Source organism: Varroa jacobsoni, unplaced genomic scaffold (genome assembly GCF_002532875.2).
Source record: "Varroa jacobsoni isolate VJ856 unplaced genomic scaffold, vjacob_1.0 scaffold_656, whole genome shotgun sequence".
Classification (NCBI taxonomy): domain Eukaryota; kingdom Metazoa; phylum Arthropoda; class Arachnida; order Mesostigmata; family Varroidae; genus Varroa; species Varroa jacobsoni.
In genome coordinates, this window is record NW_019213558.1 from 42,298 (window position 1) to 62,351 (window position 20,054).

The following is a 20,054-nucleotide window of genomic DNA, read 5'->3' on the forward strand; positions in this document are numbered from 1 at the left end:
CTTCCTTCACAACAGGTAGTTGTTGTCAATGGCTTGTCCTGTTTTCGCTGTTATGGTGCTGTACCTAAAACGATACCAGCCAATGTCGTAAGGGGTAAAAGAGACGGCCCGCAAACTCAATCGAAGTGAAGCTAAGGAAAATGCAACCAAGAAAGAACAACGTATTGACCCTCAGATGACGATTTAGTACGTATACCAAAAGATATTTTACACGCGTTGTTGCGGTGGTCGCCGTCTACTAGCTGAAACGAGAAGTTCTACTGAAGAGATTTGAATGTCTTACGATTAATACTTGATAAAGGCCTCTACACCAGTCAATATCGATTCCAAGCTTTTTTTCAGCGAACTCTCGTACTTTTCTTTTACATAAACTACAGCGAAGTAATTAATAATCGAATAACTGTATTGTTTCTTCTACTCTACTTCCTTCACCTACAAAAATTTCTGTTTCTAGTAAAAATTTGTCTAGCTTCGTACAAGCTTTTCAAACTCATTTTATATATGCTTCTGCATACTGTAGCTTTATAGGTTGTTCTTACGGTAACCTCTCGCCCTATATAACAGCCCCTCTTGATAACGTATCGCACTAAGTTGATCCATATCTAATTCTAGCCCAAAATGCCCACTCGGTGTAAAATCTATGAATAATTCTACAATTTTCAAATTGATTGTGGTAGTTAAGAACGCTGTTTGGATCATGTTTGGCCTGCCTAAAGCATCTATAATAACTAAAAGAAGAACTTCCAGGATAGCTGAGGAGTCCATCATTAAGAGAAAATTGTCAAATGACCACTATCATATTATCTATTCTGATATTTGATTGCAGCTTGTACATATTAATTTTTGTTACTATTTCGCCCATGTATTTCGCTAGGATATAGATTGAGTAATGATCTTTTCGCTCTAGAACAAAAAAATTATATAACATCCTAATATTGTATTGTTACTTGCGGTGCTCAAATGCGTGAGCAAAAAATGAAGGTCTATGGAGAAGCAGATGAAATAATGGCAAGCAGGTGATGTTGAACCGGGCCAGACATAGATAAACGGAAGTATTCTCCGTTTCTAAGAAAAGGTTTCTTGTAAAATAAATCAGGCGAAGTAAGGCCTAGCTTCGAAAAGGTTAATATAAAGTAAGGCTCAATCGAATAATTGAATACATACACATACAATGTAACAGTGGAAAATAGTTGTTGAAACACGAAAAACACAAATACGTGCGTGCTACGCAGGATGTACTGAGTTTGTCTCATTATCAAACAGTCAATTGATCTACCTGTTCACTATATATATATTGCCGAATTTGCAAGTCGAACGATTTATTCTGTCTATTGATTAAACGAGATGAAAATTTAGCCGGTTTAAACTATATCATCGAATTTTTTTTCATTTCATTTTTTTGAAATCAATTTATTTTAGAAGCTGGTGGATATTTTTGTTTGATGGTACCATATTGAGAAGTACACTCAAAGCACCGTAGCGTAAAACTGTTGAGAGTCGATAAGTTTTCCTTACCTAATTAAAATATAAATAAACCCGTTAAACAACGGTGTTAGTCTGCCCTGTCCTTGGCTAGATCCTAGGGACCAATTTCAAATACATTACGAATAGGTTGTGGGATAAAACTCACGCTACTTCAATCTACGTGGTGAGCTGAAAATCAATAGAGCTTTGTTCCAAACTAATTATTTTAAAAATTTGTAGGTTTTAGCTGAAAGACGATTTAGAGGGTTCGGCGCCCTATCTAACGAACTACCGAGGCAGCTATTTGAACACGATCGAAATTTACGAAGTATTCATCAAGATGCAATACTAAAAAAGGATTTTAAAAAATTATAATGTTGCATTAGATTTTTAAACACATTTCCTAATGAAAAGTACTGCCCATAATATCATGCAGTAGTATATTGCCGCCTATTAGTGATGCTCATGTTAGAGTGTTATACGCTACAAATTCCAATATATTTCTGTGTAAACATGCGGAATATTTTAACATGTTAAGCAGATACGCACGCCATCCATATTCATGAGCCAGCTGCGTGAAAAGGTGGTAAACATAATCTTGGGTCGCATCCACTACAATTATTTCGGTATGGGTATAGCTATAACTGGCCGGGTTAAATGTCGTTTCGTCGGTAATGACTGAAAAATACAAAGCGAGAACGCTTATTATGACTGCTTTCCTTAACGTCAGTTGCCTTCTAGAACTCGGCAATTATTCAGGTACGTTAGCATGAGTTCTCCGAGCAAAGAGCCATACAGCCTTTCTCCCCCCCTACCCCCCCCCCCCGACGAGCCGGAGAAGAGCCCAAGATAGTGATGCCTCGTTAGTGATGACGATGATGAAGTATCTGTCGTGATTCGGACAGGCACTCGTGACACTGCGATTTGCCATCCCCCCACCGCTCCCGCTTGAGCCACTATGGACACTGGATGCAAATGATGTACAAAATATGCCATTGCTTCCGAAGGGAGGAAGCAAGTTACCTTAGATATTCAGCCGCTGGGTCATCTTTCTAGTCGTCGTCACGATGTAAATGGCCTAGGAAAAAACCTAGCATGCCAACCTCAACCAAAGTGTACCGTTAGGATGGCCTTTGAGATTGCTGCATAAATTCGAACTGTTGATATAGAACAAGTCGCGCCTGTTGCAGAACGCCAATAACATGGATGTATTGGGTTAGGTAATAAGTAACTTAGTTAACAAGGACGAAAAACTCCTTAAAGGCAGGTGTTTCAAATCGATCAGGAGTACATTTCCCACACGTTCTGTGCTGTGTATTTTGCTCAGGCCAAGACGCTGCCGAAACAGCTCGGAACATTTGTCTTGTGAAGTACAGCGGCACTATCGTAGAAAGGGTTGTTTGCCAAGTCGGAAAGCAGTATCCGAGAATTAGTTATTTTAATGACGACCATTTGAAAGCGCTATTGATAAATGACGTTTAACAAACAATTTCAAGGAAGTTCGTCAAAGAACCGGTTGTAGCCACAAGATCGTCATTAATCAGATCAACTATTTTGGTTTTACGTAGGAGCTGAGAACTCTCTGAACCTAACAAGAAATCGTGACCTATGGTTACGTTTCACCATATCGTCCGGGATCGAACGTCTCCCGGTCATAGTGACCAACTTTTGCACGAAATTGTCACGGGTAATAAAAAGTAGCGTCTATACGTCAACATGGAAAATGTATACAGTGTTGAACAGGTCATAACTGTCTGATTGTTGTTTCTTGTTTAAAATAAATAAATTTAAAATAATAATGGAATATTAACTTTTACATTAATAATGTTTGTTTTGAAATGCAAAAAAAAGATTATATCTCGATTTAAAAAAAGCAATCGAATCGTTCAGGGTGCTTATAGCCAATGTGTCCGAAAACAAGAGACCTCAACGAACTTTGCCCGCTAAAGCACTACTGAAAAATTATAGCAGCAGCAAATCAAGCGTCGCATTTTATAGGACTACAAATGAAAAAGGTGCATTGCGGTGATGATGATCCGAACCTCCCAAAAAACGACTCGTATTTGAAGAAATGTAGACATCTTTCGGAAACGATTGTTTGAAGCGCTGAAGTTACAGCCGAATTAAGTGATACCACTAGCTAATATAATTGCACTAACCGGGCAATTGTTAATTCATGCTATGTTATGCAAGAGCATTGAGCTTATTAGAAGTGGAAAACTACAGTGTAGCTGGGCATCCATTTCAAAAAATTATTTTTTTTTTCAAAGCAAAAAAATGTTTTTGCTTTGACAGTGACGGGTGTTAAATACTTGATAAAAGAATCTATTCTGGCATTTGTTTTACCACGCATTCGAGAGGACTTAGGCAACAATTGCAAATATAATCTCCAACAGGACAGAACGCCTATTCGTTATTATCGTGATGAAAGAGCGTGTATCGACGAAGACCTACCAAATAGATGTGCTGAAGGCTGAGGTTTCATAGAACACCCTGCCGTTTCTCAGAGCTGATACCGTTCTTGTTCTGAGAACGTTCTTGTGGAGATACTTTAAAGTAAAAATTTACACTAGATAACCCAATGACACAGGGGAATTTTAAAGCCGCAATTAAGCACGAATGTCTAGTGAAACGAAATAAAACAACATTTCGAAGCAGAGCATTGGCGAGAATGATAATAGCTTTAAGTATCTGCGCTAATTAAAAACTAAATCTGCGATCGATAATTCTTGAATTATTTTATAATAGTCTAGACATTAATTATATGTAATTAAGAACTTATAATCATTCAAAGCATGTATCGATAATAATGGAATGTTTCACCCAACAAAAACAGCGTTTTACTCGAATTTTAACAACGGCGAATCACTAGATCCCGCCAGAAGTGTTTGAGACCTAATTTTTTGAGATATTCACTATCAAATGTATTGCTACGAGGTGAATTCGCCGCTATTGGAAAGAGGTAAAATTAGTGCAAACAACGATCCATTAGAGCTCGGTCACAGTAGCCTCAACGATGCACGCCATATGTTATCTGGTATGGCTGTGGTGAACGATTGATTTGCTTTGTCTAGCGGGTAAATAGACTCGTTTACTAGCTGAGATTGACAACAGTAGGCCTTATAGAGATCCTCGTTGACTGCCTTACTTTCCACAAGCATCTCCTATTGTATTAGACCTCTCCGAACCCAACAAATCAAAAATCATGGTCTCTTGAATATTTATCTGATTTGAGCCCAGGGTTAGGCGAATCTTTCAGCGCTTTTTTTTTAACTTTTCTGCTTCGCATCGACGTGGATGCATCGCTGGCATGGGTAAAACTATGTTATTAGCTGTCTCTAGATGTTTCTAGACGTTTTCCTCACGTAGTTCATGGGACATCTCAATTGCTAATGTATGAATAGATTCAATGGTAGCCCTCCCCGACCTCAGATGGGTAGCCAGAGCGAGGAGTATTTTCCAGCACCGAAATAGCATTATTGGATCTTGCAAACCATCTTTGCTATAACGAGGTTGTACGATTATCCTTTTGCTGTTATTAGCCGTAGTGAGGACACACTGGCACCAACAAAATGCGATTTATTTAGGCGATACTGTTGCTACATAGCACTGACGATCGAAGTTCGAACAAATATTAGTACACGTTCAGTACATGCTACATATGTTGAAATGAGCGCTCTCGGCGCCCTATACAGCCTTAATAAACGTTGCTGCGTGTTTATTACGTCAATGTGTACATAGACTCCATGCCGACTCCAAAAACCAGATCTATATATATACCTTCATATATACATCTATCGGAGCTGACGAGTAACGCTCAATTCTAAGCTTTAGTTTCGTTTATATTGCCATTACTTCATGTGCTATAACAATTACAGGCACACATTTAAAGCACATCTAAACGACATTACTGCTCATTGACTATTCTCGGCGTTTATCACTAGTAATTGTGAAATACCTATCCATGTTCAGAGAAGCTCAGAAAGCTTCAACACGTTGATGCTGAATCGCTGCTAGGAACTTAGCACATCTTAGTTGGTAGCTATTAAAGTTTCAAACCCGCCTCGTCCACATGTTTGAACTAACAAGACATAATCAGTGTGCTAAACCGCTAAGTTGCCCAAGTTAAGAAGAGAAAACAGCTGTGTCTATTGGAGGATAACTTAATAAACATACAAATGCAACAATAAAAATAAAGTGCAAAGACACCGAAACGTTTAGATAATGAGTCGTAAATTTAAATGTAATTACGCTGTCTCGTAAGCAAGCAGAGAATGAAGGGAACACATAATTTATGTACATTTGAGGCTGAAATTAATAATTGATCTTATGGCGATCATGCGAGGATTCGAGAATATACGTTAGTTTTGAGCCGTACAGGTTTTTAAGGAATAACTATATTGAATCATAAAGCTCCTACGATCTTCACTTTATATATAATGCATATGTAGCATAGATACTAGAATCACTTTCGTTATGTTATCCATAAGAATGCTAGATTGGAAAGTGTAGAACCCAGAACCCACCTATATACTCAGTCTTAATGCAAGCCGGCCCACTGTTTCAGGCGGTCGCACCGTTACGACAAAATGTGAAAAAATTCAAAACAAGGGATTGGACCTTACAAGAGAAGCTTTTGGTACCTTGCTATGACAGGGGCAAGAGCAACTGAAAATATATTTTCAAACCCGACTATTTTTACCCACGCTTTCTAGGTTGTAGGTTTGCATCAACGACAACTGGCGCCAGAAAGGCAAGGGTTCGTCGCCGAACACGTCCGCTGTTCATCTTGCACCAGGTTTCGGTATCAATGTCAACACTGCGTCAGATGCCCCTGTCCTACAGATTCTGTCTGCTGTTCTGAAACTGTCGCTCGCCACTACTTGTTACTGAAGCGACGGTATCGTCAATGCAGAAGGAAGTGTGGTACTTTGTGTGCGAAAGGGAGGGAGGGAGAGAGTACATATAGGTTTGTCCCTCTTTGGTTGTCGTCACAATGCATTATCTGTCACCCTTCCATAGTATTCGTGTTAACATGAGCTGTTTATGAGATGAAAAAAAAGTAAGCGGAAGAGAGACCGTGCACAGATGTTGGGCTGACCTAAAGTAAACGTTCAATCTGATTTCGCCCATTTGTTCCGAGTCGCTCAGAATTCTCCTTGCGCCGATTTCTCTCCGACCGTTTTTCGTCTGATAGTTCGGGATATTTTTGTACGTGTGCATAACAAATATATCATATAGTTATGTTCATCTGGATATGTTTGATTCTTTCCTCAACTACGACATGTCTATTCTCCACTCGACTTTACTCGATGGTAAGAAGCTGTTGTACGGATTCGAATACGCGTTACGAATCCTTGCGCATATCTTAGAGATTTTGAATGAATTCAATAGATGAAACCATGATGTCGGACAGCTGACATTGGTATACGCTACTCGGCTTGTGAGAAACTTTCACGTCGTTGATTTAAGAGTGCTTTTTGAAACGATCGCAATACACTTCGCCGTTCCGCTGACTGATTTTCGACGCCGTACAATGCGCCAGAACAACACAGTTTTCAGCGATCTGTTTGTTTCTTTGGCTACCGCTCCATTAATGCGCCGAACCTGCTGAAGCGCATGGGCCTACTTGGTACTTGGCTATCCACGGAGGTGGTAAGAGGCATGCGGCGGTTGCAACCTTCTATCATCGCCTTGCCCTCCGTTCAGGCCACGCCTTGTCTTCCAGGGGCCGCTCGGCCCCGGAAATCTTCGCGATTATGCGATACGTCTTACTTAGTGCGGCCCATTTCTGTTTCACTCGATGCTTTTTTTTTCTCTCGTTTGGGCCCCAATGGCGGATGGCGGACTGGGAAGCGCTGGGCAGGTTACTGACCAGTGATTTTTAAATGACGAACAAGATACATTTTTGCTGGAGAGACATTCTGATTTCACTTCTGAATCGCATCTTGCAATAGTTAGGTACAAAAGTATGGGGCATTCCACAGCTGCGAAAATCGTATTAATCATCGCCTGCCATCTTCTTTTTAAGCTGGCATCGTCTGCGGAGGCTAACGAGTGCATAGCAGACGACAGCGAAGGGATTTAGGCCCACATGCTTGAGCTTGTGGCCTTGTTGACCGACAAAAGTCATCAGTGCGGACCAACTTGCCGGGTGTCGCGACAACGCTTCCTTTTCAAGAACGACAATTGTCAATAAGGCCGATTTATAATATATAAGTAATATGTAATAATACGAGACTTATGTGATTTCGTATGGCTTACTTACCCTTAATTACAGTTAAAACGCTACGCCTAGAAAAACCTCTTACTGAAACCGTTAATGACATCTGCTATTGTAATTTTTTCCTAGCATCTAAATATGATGTCAGTGATCTATGTAACTCTGAGACTTGCAGTTTTTTCAATAGGCATGAAATTTTTACTGTTTGGCGGTAAGATACGCTTCGAGTTTACTGCTTAGTGCACAGACCACCGCTGTGGTCGGTCACCGCAATCTCGGCCGCTGCCAATCTCCTGGAAATCGCCACAAGACGCTGCAAGTTCAATCAGCTGCGCTACGCACTGGAACCTTCGAGTTATCAACACATATACGTATGGAACTCTTTGCCATTCTATATGCTATTACATAGAAAATCACAAAGTCGATCGCTCGGTCTTATTGTTGTCGTTGCTGCTGTAAATGCCCCTGTTGTTACATGAGACTGTTATTTAATTCGTAGCTGATCTAAACGGAAGCTTTTGTGTTTGAATTAAGTTTCGCATATCGGCACTTTGAAAAATGCATTTGTATAGTAACGATTTTTTTTAATATATACGCGCACAAAAATTTGCACCAAGCACTAAGGGGCTAAAAAATATCTAAATGTAGTATTTATAATTAGCAACGTGAGTCTGACGAAATACATAGGGTTTGCTTTCGTGCCGAGTACAATTTATTTCTAGGACAATGCAATCCATACGGGGCTGTATATTAGATCACACATATACAACAGGCTAGAAAGATCGATGAAAATATTTTCGAAATTATAAATATATAGAGAAATAACAATAGTCATAAGTTTTCTTAACCGTTATACAGATAACTTTCTAACAGCTGTGTTTCAATCGAAGCTTCGTTATATCATTCTTCCCCTTTAATAATTTCGGATCGGTCGAATTTAGCACGCAACTTACCGAACATTGTTTGCCAATGATCGGATGCATGTGTCAAAGGCATTCTAGACAAACCGTTCTTTCTGCAGTGCTGACGTGTATACGTCAAAGCTGCGTATATTCTGAGGTACGTGGGATCTGTGAATAAGCAAGACGGCATAAAATGCTTTCTCTACCCCATTAAAATAACCTACCAACAAACCTTGATGTCGAAGTAATTTCAGGAAGCTTAAGAGGTCTATTCTTTGGTCTATCTGCAAACCGTAATATTGTCCACTACGCTCCTTTGGTTCACGCAGTTTATCTCGAAGCGTAAAGTAAGACGATGGGTAGTAGCCTTCTCCACGCCATAATCAGACCATGATTACAGTTAGACGTCTTCAGTGAACGTTCAGTGTCTTTGCAGTGGGTCCTGTTTTGTTTACAGCTCCTTTCAACTATCACGATTCCTGCTTAGTAACAACCCTGCAATGCTGCATATTTAACCCCAGGCTAATCTGCGTTATTAATTGATAAATTGGAAAATGACATTAGCCCTATTTCATTATAGAATTATTATAATGACATAGTTTTAGTATCATGTTTTTGGTGCGTCACAAAGCCGATTCTGCCTACGAATTCCACCCACTTCGAAATTCTCCGCTGATTTAATATGCAACAATTAGTTGAGTATCAAGTGGTTCTGTTACTGCAGGCTTCCCAGCGATGCTCAGAGGCACCGGGGGCAACCCCGTGAAGTCTGTTCGCCACCGGGGGTGTGGTTGCATCATACGTACGTATCGTTAAGAAAAACTTACGTTTTTTTTTTTCATTGGCACACTAAATCTCGTTACGTATGGTACTGCAGAGCTGACGGGCCCCACACATATCGATGACCCATAAACTACCTTATTAAATTAATCCCTGTGGTTTAAGTAGAGATGCTCGTTTATACGCGTATGCCCTCCTGCTCTATTGACACAATATTTATCAAAAAATGTTATGAATTGAATAATGAACATGTCTGTTCCCGTTTGCGACAAAAAGACGCCTTAATCCCCTACGGGATTCTTGGGAACGTTGATTTGATCAAGGTTTATTCCGCACGAATATACATGCACACTGCATAATACATTATTCATACTGGGTCGTCTCATACTCAATTATGTTCTTTCGGTAAAAAGGCTGAGATTATGGGCTTTGCATACCAGTCAGCATCTATGCGAAGACCCGAGAATGAGTAACGTAATATGAATTTATGGCGATGTGTAGGCTGATCTGGTCATCGAAGGCTTGGAAACTGCGTTGACAAACCTGACTCGGTGGCATTATGTCTTCGGTAACAGAGCAGTTACTTGAAAGTATCAAAGCAAAATTGCATGACTACTTGCCACTTTTTTTCCGATACGAACTAAAACCTTGTGATGAGCTTGTAGAGCACGACATTGTACAGGACAATATGTACCGAATACTCTCAAGAGCTCCTTGTCTAACGTAATTATTGGTACGCTAACGGGTCACGACTAATTGACGAAGATGTTTCGTAGTTCATACTAGTTTGGAAGTTATCAAATGTGATGAAGTTAGCATCTGTTGAGAAGATCGCGTACACATATTCAAATCGGCCGCAGCTGATGCTGTATTTCATTCAATCTATCAGAAATATCCCATGTCGTTGTTTTCGATTGAATTAAGTATTCTATGTAGTATAATGAGTCTAATCGGCCCGCGTAGTATGTAGCTGTTGGATCATGAAAGGACGGTTATCTATATCATAGAAGAACCGGATGGTCTCATTGAAATCAATACGAATAGCAACTAGTAGGTCTGAGTTTTACAGAATAGCGCAGCGTTGGGCATCGCATGACCTAATATGGCTCATAAATTCGAATTAGACAAAGTAAAGCTTGGGATCTCGCAACCTATCCTCACACGAAAGTTGGAACAAGAGCCTTGAAAACAGTATAATGATTATATGGATGTCTTGTATCATCTATTCCCAACTGCTATGACAATCGCGATCCAGGTTAGGAAATCCCAACAGTCTCGTGGTACCGTTCAGTTGAAACATGTTATATTCGTTTTTACCTCATTTTCTGACGCAACGCTAACACGGTTTCACAGCTAAAACTGAAAGCTTTATTTGAAAGTTGAGTTGTTCCGCTATTTTGCAAAGGATCTGCTGGTCATCACCAGTCATAAACTCTTGGAGCAGCAGCATCGTTGAAATCCGGACTATGGCTGACAAAAATACTGGCCATTTATATTGTTCATCCACGATAACAGGCTAAGTCTATACCGATTTTCAATTATTTTTACTTTCTTTAATTGTATTCTGCTTTTGTTGCAAAGCTACTTGGAGATTTTGTTTCGGTTTTCTTTAAAAAGATTAATGAACGACGGTTTTTTAAACGAACGCTTTTTTCTGATCCTCTATTGTTCTGATGGGACGTCATCCCAAGGATTACCGTTCTCCAATGTGGTCGAAGATGATTGCAAAAAGCAATTTCATTCAAGTGCTCCATTTTGTGTACCTGCAAAGTGCCCTGCGTGAAGAAGAGCTACGTCGATGATTTTACGTTTTCCAAGAGGCTAAGCAACCTGGGTATACTTAGCGAATGCCATTTCTACTTTCAGGAACGCTTTCAACGCTCCTTGAAATTGCACCGAAGCATCACTAATCACATAATGTATTAAGCTATTTTTGTACTATAATAATTTCTTACGAAAGGGTCGTGTTCGGGTTAGCGTCTACGAAGTGTCGAGATTAATAACGATAGCTACTTAGGAATGGCCTCCTAATGCAGTTTTTAGAAGTCGAGTTCCACCTATATATATTGGGCTTACCACCGAATCGAAGTGGGCAGAATAGCAGACGACCTATCATCAAAATAGATATTGACGCCTTGAGCAACTGTCGGGCTGGACACATACAAATGGGTTGACCATTCGCACTTCAACACCGTACCCCTGTTGGTAAACAAAAGAGTATACATATATGCATACATATATATATAAGAGAAAAACCATCTATATTTTGGTCAACGAGGTTTCCATCAACCAAGAAGTTATTGACGACAATTAATTGAAGACTTTTAATTTTTTTTTTTTAATTGAAGACAAACCATTTTTCGTTTGAATACATGTACCATCTTCATTTCACGAACATCCCAAACTTTAAGCCAAGCTTAAAATAATAATATTAACATTTTTTTTTGGTAATATTTATTGGTAATATTAAAAATACCAGTTGTCCCTTTAGTAGCATTCTAAAAGCATACTGTTCAATCAAATGATAATACAATTGGCCTTTATCAAGAGTGTTTGTGCTGGAAAGTGTTTCTGGCCAAAGCAATGAAAAAATAAAGCCGCAGGTTGCTCTAAATAGTGCATACGGCGTCGAAACGGTAGTCTTCACAAGACACAGGCGCCAGATACGCTATTACTATAGTTTATTGATCCACATTAAAAAAAAAAGCTTTAAGCGGTTTGTTTAGTCAATTGGATCTTTTAAGTGATGACCTTTGATCCCCGTTGCTGACTTCAACAGGTAAACGCGCCTGAACGAGACGAAGCTGCCGTTTAAAATGGAGCCTGTTTGGTGAAACTGGATCCCTTAGGTGTACTCTCATGTAGTGGGTTGCCCCAGTATGTCTCCTATCCTAGCCTTTGCACTATCCGTCGAGACGAACAAGGCAAACCAAGTAACCGCTCCTGGATTCAGAACTTCTGCTCTGGCTGGCGTCTGATTCATGAAAAAGGAGATGAGCTTACAAACAAATGACTACCGAATTGAAGCTTGGTCCTGCAGATAATGAAATAAGAATCGCTGAGTAAGTTTTACAAAATATATATTATTATCAACAAAGATAGACTAGCAGTATCCGCTTTTTGGATCTGTTCGGTAATAACCCGACTCTATAGCATAAAATGATTTTATAGTATAATAAGCTAAAATTTTGTTCATTTGCTAAATTCTTTTTCCAGCAATGGTTAGCAATTTCGTAGACAACTTCACTGTCTCAGAGACATTACGACCCCGGTAGACAAAGCACGGGAATGCAAGAATGCATTTCATATCAGCGCTAAGATGACGCCATCCAAAAATAACCTTTGCAGATGTGTCTTTGATAGTGTTTCTACTTAACAATAGATTTGCCTCAATGGTCGACGTGACCACTAAATAAGATCTCACAACGTTTTTTCACAAGCTAACGATAGGCCGTTTGGTTTCTTAGAAATTTAGGATAATATTATTATCTTTCGTGGGTTCCGAACGGAGCATTTTTGTTACTTGTTCGTTAGTACTGTCGATTGCAACCATTGACAGGGTTTCGCTTAACCCGATAGCATAAATCCTTTGCTGAAATTGTCCCGGCAAAACAAGCTGCTCATAAAGAAGGAACACCCCAAGCCTTCATTTTACCTGGCGACGTGAAGGGTGACAGCTGGATTCGTCGTGGTTTTTCATGACGTACACGCATCCACTAATCACTATTAGCGCCTGGATGACCATTTGAGGGGCCTGCTCCGTGCCATAGTTTTAAAGATATTAAAAATGCTACAATTGCACAACGTTCCTTATATGCATTAGCAGTCACTTTCAAGACTTTGTTTCCCTTCGCTTTTTGGCGGAACGCTGGGTTAGAGGGGTATGGACACTCAGAGTTTAGTACCATGCCCTATAGTTGAAAACAAACATACAGACACACACACAAGCAGGCACTGACACGCATTCGTGCATCCAAGTACGGTAGCAAGAACTTTGCTAAAAGTTCTTGCTGCCGTACTTTTTTTACCTGAGGAAAGCGGCCATGTTGAAAGAAGCTCCAGGTGTTATCTGCAGGTCGAAAACGACAGTCCAGTGAAAAACGTTGTTTAAATACGCCTCATTTTATGGCGAATTGTCTTGTTAGAGTTTTTAGAAGCTTCTTCTTGTTTTTTATTCGCGAAGTATTTGTAATTGACAGAATGTACAGAAACAGCTGTTGATTGTACTCGTATTAGGCTGGCACTCACCGGTGTAGTTGCTCTGTAAAGATGCGCTCTGCATAGAAATGTGCGCTATAATAAGTTTGCTCTTTTATCTTTAACTTAAGACGTACTTGAAAACGGATGAGTTATTTTTCGTATTCGAACTAAACTCTAACCATAAACCACCGTATTTTCGTGACGTGTAACCGACTCAAGGCGGAATCAACTATAAATATACAGTATTATTTGACAAGGTTCCATGCGTGCTATCTCTAGGCTTGTTCTAGACTACAGAGAGTTAAATGCTACCCCGATAAATAAATTTAGATAAGAGCAAGCTGTCACATTGAAATAGACTCAGCTTTGAGATATAAGGGTTTGGTGCGGATGTTGATGATCGAACAATAGCTCAACATGCGGTTTTTGTCTACGGTTTACAGAAGTATCTTATCGCTGGCTTCAACTTCCAAAACTGCCATAGGCGATAGGACGGCGATGTTCACTGTTTCATGCAACGATCCGTCAATAAATCGGTCACTGAGTCATTACACAAGAAGATTGTCCTAATCTTCGAGTATTCGGCGAAAAAAAAAACTGCAGTGCTGACTCTTAGGGGTGACTAAGCCCTTTCACGAGGTTCCTGGCTGGAACTGAAGAGTGTGATGTCAATGCCTAAACGGAAAGTCTAAAAATTAGCAGGATAGCGGACTTCTGTGACGTTTGTAGCCTACGTACGTAGCACACTGCTGTTTTTTGAGAATCCAATTGGATGAATAAATGTTTTTCTTTGAAAATATTTCTGTGGCTTATGTCTACGTAATGATGATTCTTTTATGGCTAACTTTTTATAATTAACGACAGCTTTGATCAAAAGTAGCGTTTAACTATTTATTTTAAGTTTGCTCAAGATACCTGCGACGAAATATAGACTTACAGCGAGGTGAGATTAAGGTTCAAGTATAAGAAGAATAAGCTTGCAATTGTATTGGAAAAAAATCGGTTCAGGACTCTAGCAGCCGCTGAAGCAGCAAGCCTATTCTCTTCTCTGAAGAGAAACAAGTTTTGTTAATAATAAAGCTGCGCTGTAATCCATCGTTTATATGTATAAGGACGCCCGGGATAGTCCTTCTAGATCTAATCAAGCAATTCTATTTACTAATTTGATGTCTTAAGGGGTGTCCCCGTTATTCTGCATGTTACCAGTGATCGTTCTCGCAGTAGACACGGTTTGATATAAAGACCTTGAATAGCCTGATAAGGCACGCCACAGAAAAGTGATGATTTTTGTTTCTTATGGATATTATACATGTAGTAATATAATTTATAAGCGCTACTGTCTTGGGAAGAATCCTAGATAAAAGTAGGTAGAGCTTACTTAGCTTAGGTATGGTATTTCCAATACGAGGTGAAAAATTTGTGTTCTTCGAGGTTTATCGCGTTTACTCTTTTTTGTCAGTAGCTGCGCTGTGCAAATAAGACCACATATTCCTCGACCCTCGACTTGCTTGAGTATCTCGATATGTCTTCTCGATTGTTTCCAAGCCGTATTTCAACTGCTTTAATACTTTAACAAGTTGTTTATATTTAGCGGTTTATTATCGTTTCGATTTAATATCAATGTTTTTTTTTTTTTTTAGATTTGCTCGGAAACAATAGAAGCCTGTACCATCCAGAAATATAGAAGCCTCATCTTCCCTCGCAAGCAGAACTTGCCTGTTTATTTCCACTTTGTGTTTGTTGTTGTCACGTAGACATATATTCAAACAGTTCATGTGGCCAAAAAACGTACGTAAATAGAGAATTGAGACATGGCCAACTAGGACCGCTGTTTCTCCCATTGATTTACCGCTCTTGAATAATATTCGAATATATTTCTAATTAAAAAAAAGACATAATTAGGACAAAAAGCGTTATAGCGAAAGTGCTGTAGCGGAAAGCTCGTAAAAAGCAACTGTGCACTTGATCGTAATGTTTTCTTCCTTTTTTTTTCTCTTATGAGATTGCCTAGTCTAATCCGTTAGAGGTCGCATAAATACACTTCATTGAAAATGGTTAACAGTGGACCTGAGATCTGACCACCTTTGTTGACCATCCATGACAATCATCTTGTCGCTCGGCCTGAAACCTGTCATTTAGCTTCCGTCATATGTTTATACCTGATATCCAAGGAAATAATTTTTTTTCTGTGAAGTTACAACTGTTGTTAGCAAAAGGAACCCTGCATAGCTTTGGTTGTTGTCTGTTAAAGCGTACATTCTTAATGCTTCTATTTGACAGTGTACATAATAACAGGAAAAATAGTATTATTAAGACAATAAAGCCAATCAAACACCGTAAATGGTTAACCAGTTAATTATGCCGAAGGGGTCGGGTGTTGGAAAGTGTATGCATAACTATGCAGATCCGATTTCCCGGCAGCTAGATAAACTAAGAGTAATTATATTGAAGGACCTTATATCTAAGTGATCCATAAGCTGGTGCGTCTTAATTCAAAACATGAATAAGGCACATATTTGAAAGCTGTTACAACTCTCCTGGTCATCATGTAGGGAAACGTGACGGATACGTCATGGTGTTTCAAGTCCGCTTGAGGCTACCATTAAAGAACACCGCTGCCAAAGATGCAAGAAATCGTATCAGTGTGCATGCTAAGAACTTCTTTATCTCACTGCCTAAAATTGGCAACAATAACTCATTAATTTTTAGAAAATAATCAATAAAAAAAAAAAACAGTTGTGGCGTTGGCCTACATAGCTCTATAAGATCGGATCATGTAAACTAGAAATGGAACATATGGGCCATTAATCATGCTACACGCAGAAGCGAATTAGAGCTGTCTATTTGATCTATCTAGATATCGTTGTTATCGTGTTCACTTAATTGTCCTTGCAAAGTAAACAGATATTGATAGTTAAATGAACATAATATTGATAGCATCAATTCTGTAGAACAAACATTATGATGAACAAACATATATTTTCGAAAATCGGCTTAGTAATGCTTCTTTGTAAGAGCAATGGATAATTTACGACCCTCTAACGCTGCAACGGCAATTGGAAATAGAGACAGCCGCAACAGACTCTTCATTTCCGGGAATGAATGGCTATCGTGTAGGAACCACACTCTGTGGTGGCCCAGCAGCATTTTCTTACTATAAGCCTGTGCTACTGATTCCGCGATGTTTTTGTTCTGCAAAAAGACATATTCTCCGGAACGTCCTAATGATATTTGTCATTGTAAATAATGCACCTTAGGAAATTTTTACCAATCTGGTCATTAATCCCGATCTCTCCATTAAAGCCGAGAGTTGAATTGCCCAAAGATTAATACGTCCGTGGGCTGTAGCTAGTTCGGCCGGTGCGAAAAAAGTGCATGAACACCGGAGCCGTTGCAAATTCCAATTTGTTCGCTTCCAATTTGTGCATTCGATTGTTCCCTGAAGTGCAGTGCATGGCGAAACTGTATTTCCGCTTCTCGATGCAAAGCGAAGCATTGTAACGAGGGTTCCATGTTTTGGTGAGCTCACTTATGCCACTCATCGCATTCCCTCAGGTCCAATCAGTCTCAAAAGGTCTGGCGTAATAAGTGACGCCTAGCCTAGACGAAAGATATTTAAAGGGGTAAAGTTGTAGCTCTGGATCATCGAACAAGCTCTGACCGGTTCTTTTCGAAAGTTTGTTGTACCTCTAAAAGCCTTGTCCACTAATTCTCACAATGAAGCCTGCATTGCGAATTTATTCCCGTCGCGATACGTATATGTTTAGTTGCTTTCGTACCTAATTTGCCTCGCCTTAAGCACTAATGGATCTTTGCACAGTGGACAGGTGTACTGCTGAAAAGGCACTGCCTCTATTAAAGACACGGTGTTAATAAAAGTCTATTAAATTAGCCTCACTTGAAGCACTGGAAGCCACAGATTCTTGCGCCGATCTCACTTACTCACTGCCTTCTTAACCGAAACGCTTCGATCTACAGTAGCCACAGTGGCTTCCTAAGGCCTTACTGCTATCTTCGTTAGCTAGTACGCGCCATTTCGGTATACCACCAGCGGATCATTACGCTGTTTCCTTCGAAAGGTGGGGGGTAAGAAGTAAACTATGAACTGAAAACAAACACCACCAAAGCGGATTATTTCGAGCGAACGTCTGACGCGTATAATATAAAGCTGGTCAACAAAAAGCCCCCAAATCGTTTAGCAATATGATATACGAAGAAGCGTACGTAAGAACGATACTGTGCAGGCCCGCCATGAAAATATAGAAGTTATGAGTTCTCTCGAATCAGTTCGATAGATGAACCTAAAATACCAAGCACATCCGCACAGCCTAAAGGGTATCATATTCTAACCCTTAAAGGCATGTAAATTAGATGTTAGACGTATCGAGGTTAGCTCTGATCAACAAAGGATATACGAACGTAATATACTTTTGCGTGATATCGTGTTTTATGGACGGTGCATTATGAACATGCAGTCGTCAAAATTTCTTTAAAAACAATTTTAGAGCACGAAGCTCAAATATAAGATTACGGTATACATATATATGCGCGCGTCTACCCAAAATTATGCTAGCCGATATAATTTCCAAAGTAGTCGTTATCATTTAATTATAAAACGTTACCTGTTGTCAATCTGAGCCAACAACGCAGCTTTAGTAAAAATGGCTTGACTAATTTTTTTGTCTGTCAACAGAAGTTCGATAAAACGTGAAGGAAATGAGTACCTCTCCTAAATGGTGCTGTGTTCTGAAGTCTGGTTACACAGAAGTATTCGGTAATGCGGATTCTATAATAATCTAGAAGTTACGTTTTGTTAGAAGCGAGAACGGAACGGCCAATACAACAGTTCCTATTTAGCTTCACCTTCTTCTATGTAATTTAATGGTGTTGCTTGTGATTGAAAGATGTTTACCTGTTCAAATGTTTACTTCATAGTTCGGATTACTTACTAAGACAAATGCAAAACATAATCAAGCACGGAACGAGACAGTCATAGTAGAATCAGATCTTATAACTGATTTTCTATAATAGCCGTTCGTATAGAGAATCGTGAATAATTTGAACTTATCAAATAACTATATATCGAGAAGGAGTGAACGGAAACAGGACTATTTAACGGGAAAACTATATATTATACAAAAATGAAAATACGAAAAATATCTACCTTAGACAAACTAGATCAAGATTTACATCTTGCTTAGATTTCTCCGTTTCCTGATCCCCTGATAGCTCAGTGGGTAACATATATGCTTGATAATTTTAAAGGCTCGTGTTGATCACGATTCAGATCGAGGCATGAACACGCTTCGTTTCGTGCTGGGAGTCCAAGCGTATGATGGAGTGCCTAACGGTGTAAACCTTAAGCATTTAGATTAACAACACATCACTTTAGCAAGATTTGGACAATTGAAATGAGCACGATTATTTTACCATGTGCCGGAGCGAAAGCTTTCGAAATTTTTGACTATATACCCACCAATACATCTATACAACGTTAGACTCATAGCACCTCAGAAGCCAACACAGACTGGCAATCGCCACAACATGGCTGTGTTCTTAGCAAAGTTCCGCCAGGTGTTCCGTTCCAATATATATATATATATATATATATATATATATATATATGTTCCGTTATAGAGAACGATATATACTGCTGTTAGTGTAAATAGTTTTGAAGCAACACGAGCTGTTGTAGCTTCAACAAGGACCCACTGAGATGCAGTAGCTGGCCTGCAAACGGGGGTAGCCATCCGCCTAATTTACACGCATCCAGTCATGCGAGTCGCGAGACGCGAACGCCGAAAGACGTCGTATAAATGGGAAAGCGTTAGGATATTGACGTCAAATAGCAGACATGTCGCGATAGCCATTGCAGGCTGACGTGACTGCGTTGCGTTGTAAAAAATCTAGCACTTACGAGATAGGAAGGTTTTCGTCATAAAGTATCAGCATTCCCGTCACACTGCGACGCCATCATGCTTGAGGAAGTGGATAGCGAAAATGCAGATTTACTACATAATGATCCAGATTCTTTCTTGCAAGTTAGAAATCAACAACAGGCGATCAATCTCTTCTACGGAACCTAATTTTTGTGCGTACCTTGAAACCTTACACACATATCTACTTTATGTAACCTTTATGAACCTTTGTCGCTAAATCAGTACTTGAAATTCAAATAACAGGAATGTGACACACTGCCATTGCTCTTATTGCGCTTCTTTACTATGCAAACCACTATATGCTAAAACGATACTTTAAATGCATTATCAATTTCACTTCGTCGTAATACGCGAGCTTTGCCAGCACTGCCTGATAAAGAAGCGAACTGCCAAAAGCAAGCATTGAAGTGTACTATAGGAGAAACTGTTAAGTCTGACGTACATTTCGGCGTCGGTTTCCACGTAAACACTCTAAACGTTCATAACTCAACAGTTTTTCCTCTCAGTTGTGATGTGGTCGTCCGGAAAACGTTACGCAATAACACA

The 20,054-nt window shown here is 39.6% G+C and overlaps 2 long non-coding RNA genes across 2 annotated transcripts; one reads left to right on the plus strand and one right to left on the minus strand.

Annotated features, from left to right (window-relative positions):
* Positions 1 to 7,862: 7,862 nt before the first annotated feature.
* On the minus strand, positions 7,863 to 8,935 carry LOC147753207 (uncharacterized). The gene is made up of 2 exons (XR_015311900.1): positions 8,822 to 8,935; positions 7,863 to 7,980 (listed from the first exon to the last, which is right to left on the minus strand). It is a non-coding gene; the product is annotated as an uncharacterized LOC147753207 (long non-coding RNA).
* Positions 7,912 to 14,337, plus strand: LOC111262361 (uncharacterized). The gene is made up of 3 exons (XR_002681577.2): positions 7,912 to 8,058; positions 12,149 to 12,431; positions 14,013 to 14,337. It is a non-coding gene; the product is annotated as an uncharacterized LOC111262361 (long non-coding RNA).
* The last annotated feature ends 5,717 nt before the right edge of the window (positions 14,338 to 20,054 follow it).